Below are 12,449 nucleotides of genomic sequence, written 5' to 3' on the forward strand. Positions count from 1 at the left end.
TACACGCACATACACACGTAACTCTCCCAGCCGTGCTCCTTGCCTGTCTCCTGGCCTTACGCCCACCTTGCAGAAACACTAAAGCAGCGACTGTGATGGCCGTGAGCAGAACTAAATGACAGGGCTCCTTCCAGAGCTGAGGAGGCCATTGCTGTGATGATTAAAGGTGACTGGTTGTGAGCTTTGCCATATGAGGCAGAATGAAAATAATTATTTATTTCTTTATTTTGTTGTTGATCAAATTGTTCATTGCAAGGCCTAACTTTGATGTTTATGGAGGTGTTGGGGGAGGCACAGAGATGAACCAAATGCATTTCACAATACATGATAAACAGAGTGGGGCCTGAGCCAATGTGGTAATTAATGAGGCAGGTGTTACAGCTCCAGTTATTAATGTCCACAGAACATACTTCTTGACTGACTTAGCAGCTAAGAGAGAACGAGTAAGAAAATGAGCCAGTAGCAGCAGACAGAGGGGTGACCATCTGATGAAGGCCATACTTGGAGGGTGTAGACCCTCAACCCTCAGAGGTCTAGAATGCAGAACAACCTTTTAAGTCTTAATCTTCCTGGTATTAAAAAATAAAAAGGCATCTTCCCAACCAGACTGTCCTCCTCCCTAGCACCTTACCTTGACTCACGCACCCTCTAAAGCCTTTTGGGGTCAGCGTGTGGGGCTGCCCTGCCTACACCAAGGCTTCCTGAGCCTCAGCTAAAGCCCGTGGCTCCACTGCCTTCCCTTGGACGCTGTCTCCAGTGCCTCCTGTCTGGTCTCCTCTGTACACAGCTGTGGGTGTGCTTCTCTGCCCTCAGCCTGGGACCCTGGGAGCTGGGACTGTCTGGTTTTTACTTTCTTTGTCTCCCCAGTGCTTAGTGAAGTACCCAGTACAAAATTCACAGATGCTTATGATGCCAGCCCAAGCCACTGGAAAATCGGAAATCAAATGAGACAGAAGAGCCAAAGGAGAAATGATAACTCTAGGGGGATTTTCCCCTGACCTGTTGTGCCCTGGAGGAGAGAGGAAAAAGGAAAAGTGCAGAGAATGTGTGTGACTCCCACAGGACGTGGCCTCACCCAGCAGAACTGCCCCAAAGTCAGAGAGACAGAGGGCTCCGGGCCTGGGGACGGGGCCTGGTCACAGGGCACACCTTCTTGCCCCTGTGCCAGAGCCTTACAACAGAAGCACAAAGGGGTAATTGAGGGCAGCAGCACCGTCATGGCTACAGAAATAACAGAGCAGCTGGCTCACTGAGGTGTGTTAGGGTGACCCCTATGCACATACAACTGACCTTTAACACTCACATTCAAACACTCATGTAGTAGACACACACACACCACTGCAAACTCAGGTACCCATATAGCACACAGATTAACCAGTCAACTAACAAACATTTATTAAGGGCCTATGATGAGCCAGGCAGTGAGGCAGGTGTTGGGGACCTGCCCTCGAAGAGCTTATTATCTAGCCAGGGAAATCATGTGTCCATGTACAAGACCATACCAAAGGTACCACTGGGAGAGAGGCAGCCAGGGCCTTTGGGAAGGCTCTGAGGCAGGGGGAGAGCCCTGAAGCTAGCGCATCCTTAGCATGAAGACAGCCAGGACCAAAGCCAGGGCAGCTGGAGCACCATGGGCAGAGAGAGAGCTAAAGTCTAATAAGGAAAGGAAGGCTGGGGCCGGGCCAAACAGAGGCACGTCTATGTGAGCCTTCTCGTGCTGTGAGTGCATTTGGCAGGCCAGTGAAGCCTGTGGAAATCTTTGCAGAATAACGGTTTTAAAAGCCTTAAATAAAACGAGAGGGCTTACAAAAGAAACCAAGCACACTGAAATGCTGTTATCATAATGTTTTGTTTTTGTTTTTAAAACAAGTCCAAGATCTCCAGGTTAAGAATCCCCAGTCCAGACGTAAGGGGAAGCCCTTGGAACTTCCCATCAGGAGAGTAACAGGGTTGGATGTGAGCTGGAGGAAAATCAGCTGGGCTGCGTGTAAGAGCAGACGGGAGAATGGAGGGACTTGAGGCAAGGGGACCGATTGGGAGGCTAACGAGGGGTGAGGGCCTGAATTTGGAGGGGACAGAGGCAGGAGAGTCAAGGACTGGCAATGACCAAACAGGAGAGCTGGGGCTGTGAGGAGCTGAGGATGACAACGTGCCGACCTGGGTGATGGGGGGCCGTGATGCCCCTGGCAGAGTCAGAGAGGTACGAGTCTGGGGTGAAAGTCACACGGGGCTGAGATTTCTACGGGACATTCGTACTGTGGGGTGCAATTAAGTGCTTGCTAACAGAGCAGGAGAGGAGGAAGACTAGGCCTGGTGGAGCCTGTGCCCCAGCAGGCGCCACACTGAGCGCATCCTCGGCCCCAGCATTGCCACTGCAGGCCTGCACCCCCGAGCACAAAGAAGGAAAGACGTTCGGCCTGGCGCATCTCCTAACGGCCCAGTCCGGGGGATGCGGCAGGGCGGGGGCGGGGACCTCTTTAAAACTCTGCCAAGCATTCAGGGGCCCGAAGGTGAGGCGGCAGCCCCCTCCCAGTGGGGGGGCCCCAGGACGCGGCCGGTACTGCGCACCTGCTACTAAAGGGCTTTGGGAGGGGGGGGGGATGAATTGGGGAAAAGATGGAAGAAATGCTTATAAATTTTAAAAAGATAATTAAAACAATTACTTATGAGCTCAGGGGAGCAAGAGTACTGAGCGTAGCGAGGAAAGAGAAGAGAGCCACGGAGGAAGGGCCCCCCTCCATCAGTGTGCGATCGTGCCCCACCATCCCCTCCCCCTGAGCCTTGTCCTCTCCCCCTCCTCCATCTGCCCGCCCTCACCACTGGCCCGCCCCCGGCCGCCTTCACTCCTCCTCGGAGCGCAGGTGGGGCGCCCCCACCCCCCGGCCACGCCCAGCTCAGGGGCCTCCTGGCTCCTCCCAGAGGCGGCGGTCACACCCGCAGGGTCCTCGGGGAGCTGGCTCATTCTCCTCAGGCTTTTCTCCTTCCCCCGTCCTAGCCCAAAGGGGGGCACACCCCCTCCTCTGACCCCGCCTCCAGCCCCTCCCCCGATTCAAGCAGCCACCAAAGGGGGGGTGGGATCATGCCAGCCCACTCCACAGTCTCAGCTTCTTCGGCCTCCAGGAGCGAAGCCCTTCGAAGCCCAGCCACCCCCAGCCCTGGCCCTGCCCCCCTGCCCCGCTCAGCGGCCCCCCAGGCTCCCAGCGTCCAGCCCGGAGGCAAGGGGGACCCACAGGTGCACCACACGCGCGACTCGGGCTCGCACACAGTAGGCACTTCACCGTTTGATTGACGGGGGCGGAGCTAACGAGGGATAGGGCGGGGCCATTCTGGCCAAGGGAGGAGGGAACAAAAACTGCGGGAGGCCCAGGCTCCAGCCGAGGAAGGGGGGCGCGGGAGCGGGGCCTTGGGGGTCTTCAGGAGGGGCAGGGCATGGGGAGGGGGGAGTCGGAACCACGAAGAGCACCCACTACCGGGCTCTCTGGAACCGCGCCCCAGGTGGCAGGCCATATGCACACGGACACAAGGCCCACTCCCACGTGCCAGTACATAGACGCGCGCGTTCTCAGAGGCCCCACGCTCGCCACGGGAGCATAATCGCGTGCACAGGCCAGCAACCCTCTGCGTGCACAAGACGCCGCTCACTCCCCCACCAGGCACCAGGCCGAGAGCCGCCACAGGGAAGGGAGAGCGGGAGGGGCCCCTGCGCCTGCGCAGTGACGCGCCCGCAGGAGAGCCCAGGAGCCGTGCGCAGGGAGGGGGGGGCGGCGGCGGAGACGCTGCGCTTGCGCACTCCCTCCCTGTCCCTCCTTTCGGCACTCACGCGTTGGCTCAGCCCCTGCCGGGCTGCTACTCTGGCCTCCGAAAAGGGCCGCAGCGTCAGCCTTCAGACACCCGGAAGAGTGATCCCCGAAGTGGGAAGTCTACGTCATTCCGCACCTGAGGGGCCTCCCGATTAATTCTGGCAAATGGGAGTTCGGAAGCGGGCCGGCGTCTCCGGACGCGCACTGCGCACGTGCCGCCTCAGACGCCGTTCACCCCACGGATCCGAGGCTTTTCTCTCGCCAAAGAGCGTGTGCGCATGCGCATTGGGAAGGGGGCCGAGCTCCTCTCTGAGCAAACTCTTGGTGCTGGGCGAGGTTCTTTCTTCCCAGGAGGGGCGAAGAGGAGGCCGGAGAGACTGCCCTTGGAGGCAGCCGGCACCCGAGGTCCAGGTCCAAAGGACGGGAAGTTGAAGATTGCTATTCACAGAGGATTCTCCTCGGATACTCTCTGGGATCGGGGAGCTCATCCTCGTGCCCTCGTCTGATGGGCACCCCTTGGCTGGAAGCCCATCCTCGGGGAGACTTCCTGGGGTGAAACCCATGGATTGGACCTCTCAGTGGGAGGCCCCGGGCCACCGGGAGGAGGGGGAGAAGCCCCTGAAGGCGGGGGCTGCTCAGAAGGGCCACAGGCTGGGCCTTGACGGATCAATGACTGGCAATGGGGGCTATGCTAACATGCCCATACCTTTTGACCTAGAGATTCCACTGAAGTGCCCACCAGAAATTATATACCAAAGCCCCCTGAACCTGCCAGAAGGGGCCCCCTACCAGGGTCCCTGGAAACCATCTGATAGGCCATAACAGTAAAGAAACGTTTCACCTGTAAACAAACCTAGGTTTGTTTTTGTTTCAGGCTTCACTAGAAACAGCATCAACGGTGGCTTCATTAGAAACCTAGAAACGGCATTACACCCCCTTGGAACCACACTCTGTTGTTAGTAACACCTAACTCTATGTAAGTGTATCTTACAGAAGACTCAGGGCTGTCTTCTTTATCAAGGAGGCAGGCCCTGGCTAAATAAACACTCCTATTCAATTTCAATTGCCATTGCTGTCCTGTTTTCTCAGTGGTCCACTTCACCACTTCTCTATGTCCCAAGGCTGTCATTGACTGCAGCCTGCTGGGTGTGGGCTGCTGTAAGGCCGGTGAGGTCCAGAGCTAACAGGAGTGCACGTGGTCGCCTGGGGAGGGCACGTGAGGGGCCAAAGGTCACATGAGCGCTGCTAAGGATGCACCACGGGACAGGACGCTGGCGTCCCGTCATGGGGTCTCCAAAAGTGCTGAGTTGGCATCACGGGGTGAGGCCCTAGTGTTTCATCACGGGATGACCACATAGTAAGGTGTGGCTTGGCTTTCCTCCTCTTCGGGGCGGCGCACGATTGGCTTACTGTGGCCCAGATGAGTGAAGGGGAGGAGCGGCTGGCAAAAGATAAGATAAGGGATGACACTGAGAGGCAGAGAGAGTCGGGAGTAGTTCGGGATGGAAGATGTAACCTCTAGTCCTTAATAAAGAAAAGTGTACCTTTCTTGGATTCTGTGGAGTCATTCTCCAGTGATAGCTGGAGCTGGAGACGTCCGAAGCCTGTCGAGGTGAGTATACCTACCCACAATGTAGCAGAACGCTACAGGCTGCTTCATGGGAAGACGTGGATAAACGTAGGCCAGGTGGAAAATGCAAGCAGCAAGCATCTGAGGATCAGGAATTATATAGGCAAAGCAGACATTGTTTTGTGGTCACTCCCACGAGATATTTCCCAATACCTTAAGTGGGTGAGTGACTCCTAGCATGGTGGTCAAAGTTCAGAGGGATGGGGGATCTGAGTTACATGAGTAAACAGACAAAGGCAAGATCCATCCTAATCCAGGAAAGCACCAGGAATCAGATGGTGAGCCAACAATCCTGAGAAGATTGAGCCTGGAAAGAAAGGACAGACCAAGAACAAAACTATGGCCTGGATTTTCTTAAAGGGACTCTTCCAGACTTGGCCCTCGACCACTGACAAAAAGAAAAGCTCCCCACATACCCTGCCTCTGAGCAATGATTTGTTGCTCTGCAGTTGCAGGTGCTGGTGGCCACACAGGGAGGACCTCACTGGAGTTCAGGACCGTCACAGCCATGTAGCCAGGAGTCCATGTGGGATGGTATAGCTAGCCAGCCTGGAGACCAGCAGGGAAGCCTGGAGAAGCCATTGCTGGAGACTTGATGCCAAAGAGTGTTCTGGACTTGGGACTTGGGACTGTGCTCTATAGGAACTGAGCTGAGCTATGAACCTAATTCCTTTCACTGCCTTAGAGACTTGGGTTGTACAAGAAGGGAGGAGGATGAAGCCCCATATGTTGGGGAGTAAGTTTGTATATTTTGTAATTATGCTTCCCAAATAAATATTCTTTCATAAAAGCTAATCCAGCTAAATGGAACTGGGGTGCTGTGGATCCCTTCTACAATTAAAGGGAACACCATTAATGGGAGCCAGAGCCATTTGCAGAGAGCCTAGGTACCTCCCCAACTCCCCCCCCCCCCCCCTTAAGGAAACAGAGCCCTGGGGAAGGCATAGAGATTTAATATCTAACCTTGGCAGGGTGTAAGGGTTATGGGATTTAAAAATCTTCCATGCCCCATTGGACTTGCTGATGTAGCAGGAAGGGGCGGAGCAAGAGGAAGCGGAAGCCAAACTAGAGTTCCTGTGGTGGCTGGCGGTGGTGGCAACTGCGGCAGCAGCAGCAGAGGCAGCGGCAGCGCGAAGCCCTTTTTGAGTTAGCCAGAATTTCTGCTAAGGACTCCTGCTGAGGACTGCCAGGGGCCAGAGCTGCTGGGAGCGCGCTTCCCGGACGCTGGGTGGTTGCTGTGAGTGGGGAGAGGATTGCCTGAGGTAGCCTGTTCTGTTTCAAAGGCTTGAAAATGTGGGTGCTTTCTACTTTATCTACCTGTGCCAATGTCATAACTACTCTGATGGCTTTCACTTTCTGGTTTTGGGACTCAGTCTTTTGGTATCTTAATAAATTTTCCAGCTTATTCCCCCATATGGCAAGCATGATGTATTTTGTGATGGATAATTATATCAGCATATTTGTAATCTCCATAGGCATTGTGAATGTGGCATTGCTGATACACAGGGGAGGCCAAGGTAGTCATTTTACATATTTCCAGGATCTAGAATGAAAGAGAGTGGGAGAGGGAAACTATCCTCCTCCCTCCTATCTTGGTCTCGGAGGCGAAGGACACAGAAACATGTGGGTGTCCATTGCAAGGCCAGGAAAGCAGTTCTGTCCTTTTTTGGCATATCTTGTGCTGAGGTGGCACTGGAGAGGGTCTCCATTGCTTTAAGCCCCAGATTCCTGTAAGGTCAGGTAACCTCTAAACTTAGGCCTAGTGGATGCTGAAGCCATGGTTCTGGAGCCTTGAGTGAGACACAGCCTTTGCTGGCTTCTCAGCCAATCAAAGGAGGTTACATCCACTAATGGGGTAGGGGACACAGTAGCTCTGTCACATGATCTAGGTGTGCCTATGACAAGCCCCCCAGGGAGCCTCTATGTTAAGCAAACTGGGCATGCTCCAGAGACCTCTTACCATAAATAAGACATGAGATACATTAGAAGAATAAAGAAAAGCAAAGAGAAAACAAAATGATCACTTTTGCAGATGACAGAATGGTTTATGTAGATAACTCTTAAAAGTCAACCAAAAAGTAATTGAAACAATCAATTCAGTAAAGTTACAAGATATAAAATAAACCCATATAAATCATCACCATTCGTGTATATCACAAACAAAACCGACGTAGGAGCTAGAAAGAGAAGTTCCAATAAAAATAACTACAGTAGCCACTTTAGATTTGATTTTTCAGAATAGGGAAACTTCACTGCAAGTTACCCCTCACAGGAAGACTTGAATTCAAATCTGCCCTCAAACATTTACTGCCCATGCCATCCTGAGCAAATCCCTTAACCCTGGTCTGCTTCAGTTCTTACCTCAGGGTTGTTGTGAGAATCAGATGAGATAACATTTGTAAATCTCTTAGCATAATGCCTGGCACATAGTAGGGGCTTAATAAATTCATGTTTCCTTCCCTTCCCCATAGGAATTCAGCCATAAAACTCTTCAGAAAAATAGACAAATCATTGGAGAAACATGAATTGCCTATGGAGAGGTCAAGTTAAAATGACGACACATTAATTTATTTATTGTGGGTTACACCAAACTACCTATTTTATACAGCTAAAAAAAAATGGTGACAAAGTTCATAGAGAGGAACAAAACATCAAGAACCTCCAGGGTAATGTTGAAGAAATAGAAGGAAAGGATCTGAATGGGGAACCCATAAGGTCTTGTGGGAGCAGGCTGGACTTTCGGCTTTCTGATTTCCCCTTCTCTCCCCCTTCTTTCCCCCTTCTTTGCCCCTTCTTTCCCCCTTCTTCACTGCTACCACATCAGCATTAGGCCCTTTAGGGGTTTCGACCTCCACCTTTCCTTACAACATTTTCCTCTCCCTCTTTAGCATTTAGGATGTGAACACTTGAATTGTTCAGGACCCTTCTCCCTTTCCCTTGCTGTCAATCAGCATTAAGTGGGCTTCTTTGTTGTTCACCATTGGGAAAGATTTTCCCCCCTCCCAGCCAATGGAAGAAAGGACAGCCAGGGGGAGGGGGCTTGACTTCGAAAGGGTATAAATTCTTGTTTATCTTTTGTAACACACCTCATTCTGCTGGTTCATACTAGTGGAAGGGACACCCTCTTCTCACTAGAACTGAATAAACTTCCTTTTCCTTCCTCAAGATACCTCTGACTTTTAATTTTTCTTGGGTAGGGGATTTTTGGGGTCCCTGTACCCCACACAGATCTCAAACTGTACTACAAAGCAGTCATCATTAAAACTACTTGATGCAGGTTAAGAAATAGGTTAATCAGTGGAACAAATTAGGTACAAAACCCTCAGAAGGAAACAAAGCAGTAACTTGTGTTAGATAAATCCAAAGACTCTAGTTATTCAGAGACAGACTGACAAAAACAGCTGGTGAAAATGGACAGAAACCTGGCAGAAATTAGGTTTAGATCAACACCTCACATAATACACCAAGATAACCTCCAAACGGAGCTTATGACTAGCTTACATGATTGGGTCACATCATAAGCAAATTAGAGGAGCAAGGAAGAAATTACCTTTCAGATGTATGGATGAGGGAAGAGCTCATGATTAAACAAGTGTTAGATAGTATCCCACTACCGTGTTTCCCCGATAATAAGACCTATCCCAAAAATAAGCCCTTCCCTTACTGTGTAAGATTCCTCTAAAATAAGCCCTCCCCCGAAAATAAGCCCTATTGAGATTGCTACTGTAGTGAAGGTGATCCCCTGTGGTACACGCTACATTACAGTACCCTCTGTATGCACCCTCCCCCCCATGTGAAACGCATGCCTCGCTCCGAGCTGCATCCAATCAGAGCTGCAGTAGTGAGTGTGTCATCCTGTTCTTCCCCAGTGATTTGCTTATTGAATAAAGGTACATTTTTTTGTTCACATTTACCTGTTTATTAAAATTGCTGTCAATGTTCATTAAAATAAGCCCTCCCCTGAAAATAAGCCCTCTGGTGTTTTTCTGTCCAAAAAAATTCATGACAGTTCTTATTATCGGGGAAACACGGTAGATAAAATGAACCATTTTGGTTACATGAAATTAAAACGTTTTTCATAAACAAATGTAATGTCAAAATTAGAAGGAAAACAGATAAATGGGAAAAGCTTTCCCAGAAGCTTCCCTGACAGAAGTCTTTTATCCAAGCTATATGAGGAGATGATGCAAATTTCTAAAATTAAGAGCCATTCCCCAATTGTTAAAGTATGTACAGGCAGTTTTCAGAGGAAGAAATCCAAATTATCAACAGCCATATGAAAAAAGTACCTTTAATCTCTAGTAACGAGAGAGATACATGTTGAAGCAACTTTGAGGTTTTCTCTTTCAGGTGGACAAAGAAGACAAAAGAGGAAAATGACAAATATAGGAGGGACCATAGGGAAACAAGCACGCTGGTGTACTGTGGTGGGCCTGCCTTCCTTGGCACAGCTGAGAGAATGTGGGGAGCCCTGCTGACCCGAAGCAGGGCTGAGAGAGAATTGGGAGTCCTGCTATTCCCCAGCAGGACTGAGAGACAGGGAGGGGCGGCTAGGTGGCGGTGAATAGAGCACCGGTCCTGGAGTCAGGAGGACTTGAGTTCAAATCCAACTTCAGACACTTAACACAAAAAAATAGCCATGCGACCTTGGGCAAATCACAACCCCAATTACCCTCCAAAAAGCCAAAAAAAAAAAAAGAGAGATGGGGCCTCAAACAGTGGTGGAAAAAAGACTCTCTTTTATGGTTCTAAGGGCAAGCCTTTTACAGGATGCTTCCTCATGGCTTCCCCCTCAGACATTGCACACTACAGCGCCTAGGCTGGGGGCGCAAACGCCATGCTCAAAGGGTCCAATCCTCACACCTGTGTGCTTGAACTCTTCCCTGGGGGGTGCAGAACTGATCCAGGCCTGGCAGCCAGCCCTTTACCTGAGGGGGCTTATTCAGCCAGCAGGCTCAGGGTCTCACTGGCCCGAGGTCCTCAACAGTATACTGTTGGAGGAGCTGTGAATTAGTCCAGCCATTTTAGAAAGCAACTTGAAACTGTGTCCCCAGAGTTATTAAATTGTACATGCCCTTTGACCCAGTTATACTTGTATCAGTCCCATACCCCAAAAGAGACCACAGAAAGAGGCAAAACATCGCTATGTTTAAAAATGTCTGTTATAGCAGCTCTTTTTGTAATAGCCCAAATTGGGAAATGGCTAGCCAAATTATGGTACATGAATACGATTGGATATTATTGTGCCATAAGAAATGACAAAATGGACAGTTGCAGAGGAATCTGGGAAGACGTATATATGAATGATGCAGTATAAAGTGAGCAGAACTAGAATTTATGCAGTTACATTATAAAGCAAAAACAATTTTAGGAGACTGAAAGAATTCTCTGATCATTGAAATGATCAACTACCGATCCAGAAGACTGATGTTGGAATACTCTACTCACCTTCAGCCAGAGAAGTGATGAACTTCTGATACAGAGAGAGAACATTGTGAGGCACAGCAGATAGAGGAATTTGTTTTGCTGGAGTACCTCTGATGAGGGCTTAATTTTCCATCTTTTGTTAGTTCATCTGGGGGTCAGTTTGAGGAACAGATTATAAATATATGCAAAAATTAAAAATAAAACATGAATCTGACCATGTTGGCAAGGGAGGATAGGTGTTTCAGGAGCCCCTATAACCAGAGTCCCTGGGAGGGCAGTCTGGAATGAATTCATGGACCCAAGCAATCTTTAAGTCAGGATTGTGTTAGTTTATTGTTGGCCTTTACAGCTGGCAAGAGTTCTTATGGAACCTGCAACCTTAAAGGGTTATAGTTAAAGTTTATAAAGGGTAACCATAGTAAATCAGATGTCAACTATGCTAAGTAGGTGAGTCTGGGTAGATTAGGGAGGAGTTAAGGAGTGGTCAGTGCTTAAAGGAACATGCACTTTTAATATCTACTGTGCAGGCCTCTTGCCCAGGATTCACTGGGAAATAGCCCAAATAGGGGCTACCTGGAGGTGTGGTTTTGATGAGGGGGGTGATAGGTGTTTCAGGGGCTCCAATTAATGACCAGAGTCCCTGCTGGGCAGTCTAGAAGGAATTCACATGGCCCAAAAAGTCTTTTGAGTCAGGATTGTAGAATTTTATTATTGCGCTTTACATCGGGCAAGAGTTCTTAGGGAACCTGCAAACTTAAAGAAGTCATAGGTAAGTTTATAAAGAGTTACAAATAGTTAGAGGTGGCTAGGTGGCGCAGTGAGTAAAGAGCCAGCCCTGGAGTCAGGAGGACCCAATTCGATTCCGGCCTCAGACACAACACCCACACACACATAAAAATTGCCCTCCAAAAAAATAAAAAGGCAAAAAAAAAAAGTTACAATAGTTAATCAGATGCCAATTATGCTAACTAGATGAGTAAGGGTAGGATTAGGGAGGAGTTAAGGAGTGGTCAGTGCTTAAAGGAACATGCACTTTTAATATCAACTGCACAGGCATGTTGCCCATAATTCACTGGAAAATAGCCCAAGGGAGGGCTACCTGGAGGTGTGGTTTTAGGCTTGAAACATCACTAAGTCAGGTAGCGGTCAGGGCTGACTGAGAAATGCCTTGTCTGCCAACCATCAGTGTTGTGTTTAACAAGATGAATATTGGGAACCAAGGCTGACTGGGATTTAGGATGTGTATAATTGGCTGAGGAGTTAACCTACAGATAGTGCATTTAAGGAGTCATAGGTGCAGCTGGCCATTATACTAGGGGGAGATAAACAGTTCATGAATTGTTGCTGGGCAGAGAGCTGGCAGGGGTAAGGGGCAGAGCTAATACTCTGAGGCTGGGGGTGAGGTAAGGTGGGAAATGTGATTTTACAAGCTGGTTTTACAAACTAATGTTACAAACATAGATCCCAAGCACCCCATCAGTTTTAGGCTTGAAACGTTACTAAGTCAGGGCTGACTGAGAAATGCCTAGTCTGCCACCCATCAGTGTCATGTTTGACAAGATGGATGTTGGGAACCAAGGCTAAGAAGGGAT

General features: G+C 49.7%; 1 protein-coding gene and 1 long non-coding RNA gene across 2 annotated transcripts in view; one reads left to right on the forward strand and one right to left on the reverse strand.

Moving 5' to 3' along the window:
• LOC138173245 (zinc finger protein 84-like) overlaps positions 1 to 5,178 on the reverse strand; it is a 21,690-nt gene extending 16,512 nt beyond the window's left edge. The window contains exon 1 of the mRNA XM_069103209.1: positions 3,821 to 5,178. The gene's annotated coding sequence lies outside the window, so the exon portion shown is untranslated. The remainder of the gene's footprint in view (positions 1 to 3,820) is intronic.
• Positions 5,179 to 5,193: 15 nt separating this feature from the next.
• LOC138173251 (uncharacterized) lies at positions 5,194 to 6,220 on the forward strand. The gene is made up of 2 exons (XR_011171353.1): positions 5,194 to 5,412; positions 5,880 to 6,220. It is a non-coding gene; the product is annotated as an uncharacterized lncRNA (long non-coding RNA).
• Positions 6,221 to 12,449: the final 6,229 nt, after the last annotated feature.

This window comes from Petaurus breviceps, unplaced genomic scaffold (genome assembly GCF_028583685.1).
Source record: "Petaurus breviceps papuanus isolate PSGF00001 unplaced genomic scaffold, PetGlider_PUasm1.0 567, whole genome shotgun sequence".
NCBI lineage: Eukaryota > Metazoa > Chordata > Mammalia > Diprotodontia > Petauridae > Petaurus > Petaurus breviceps.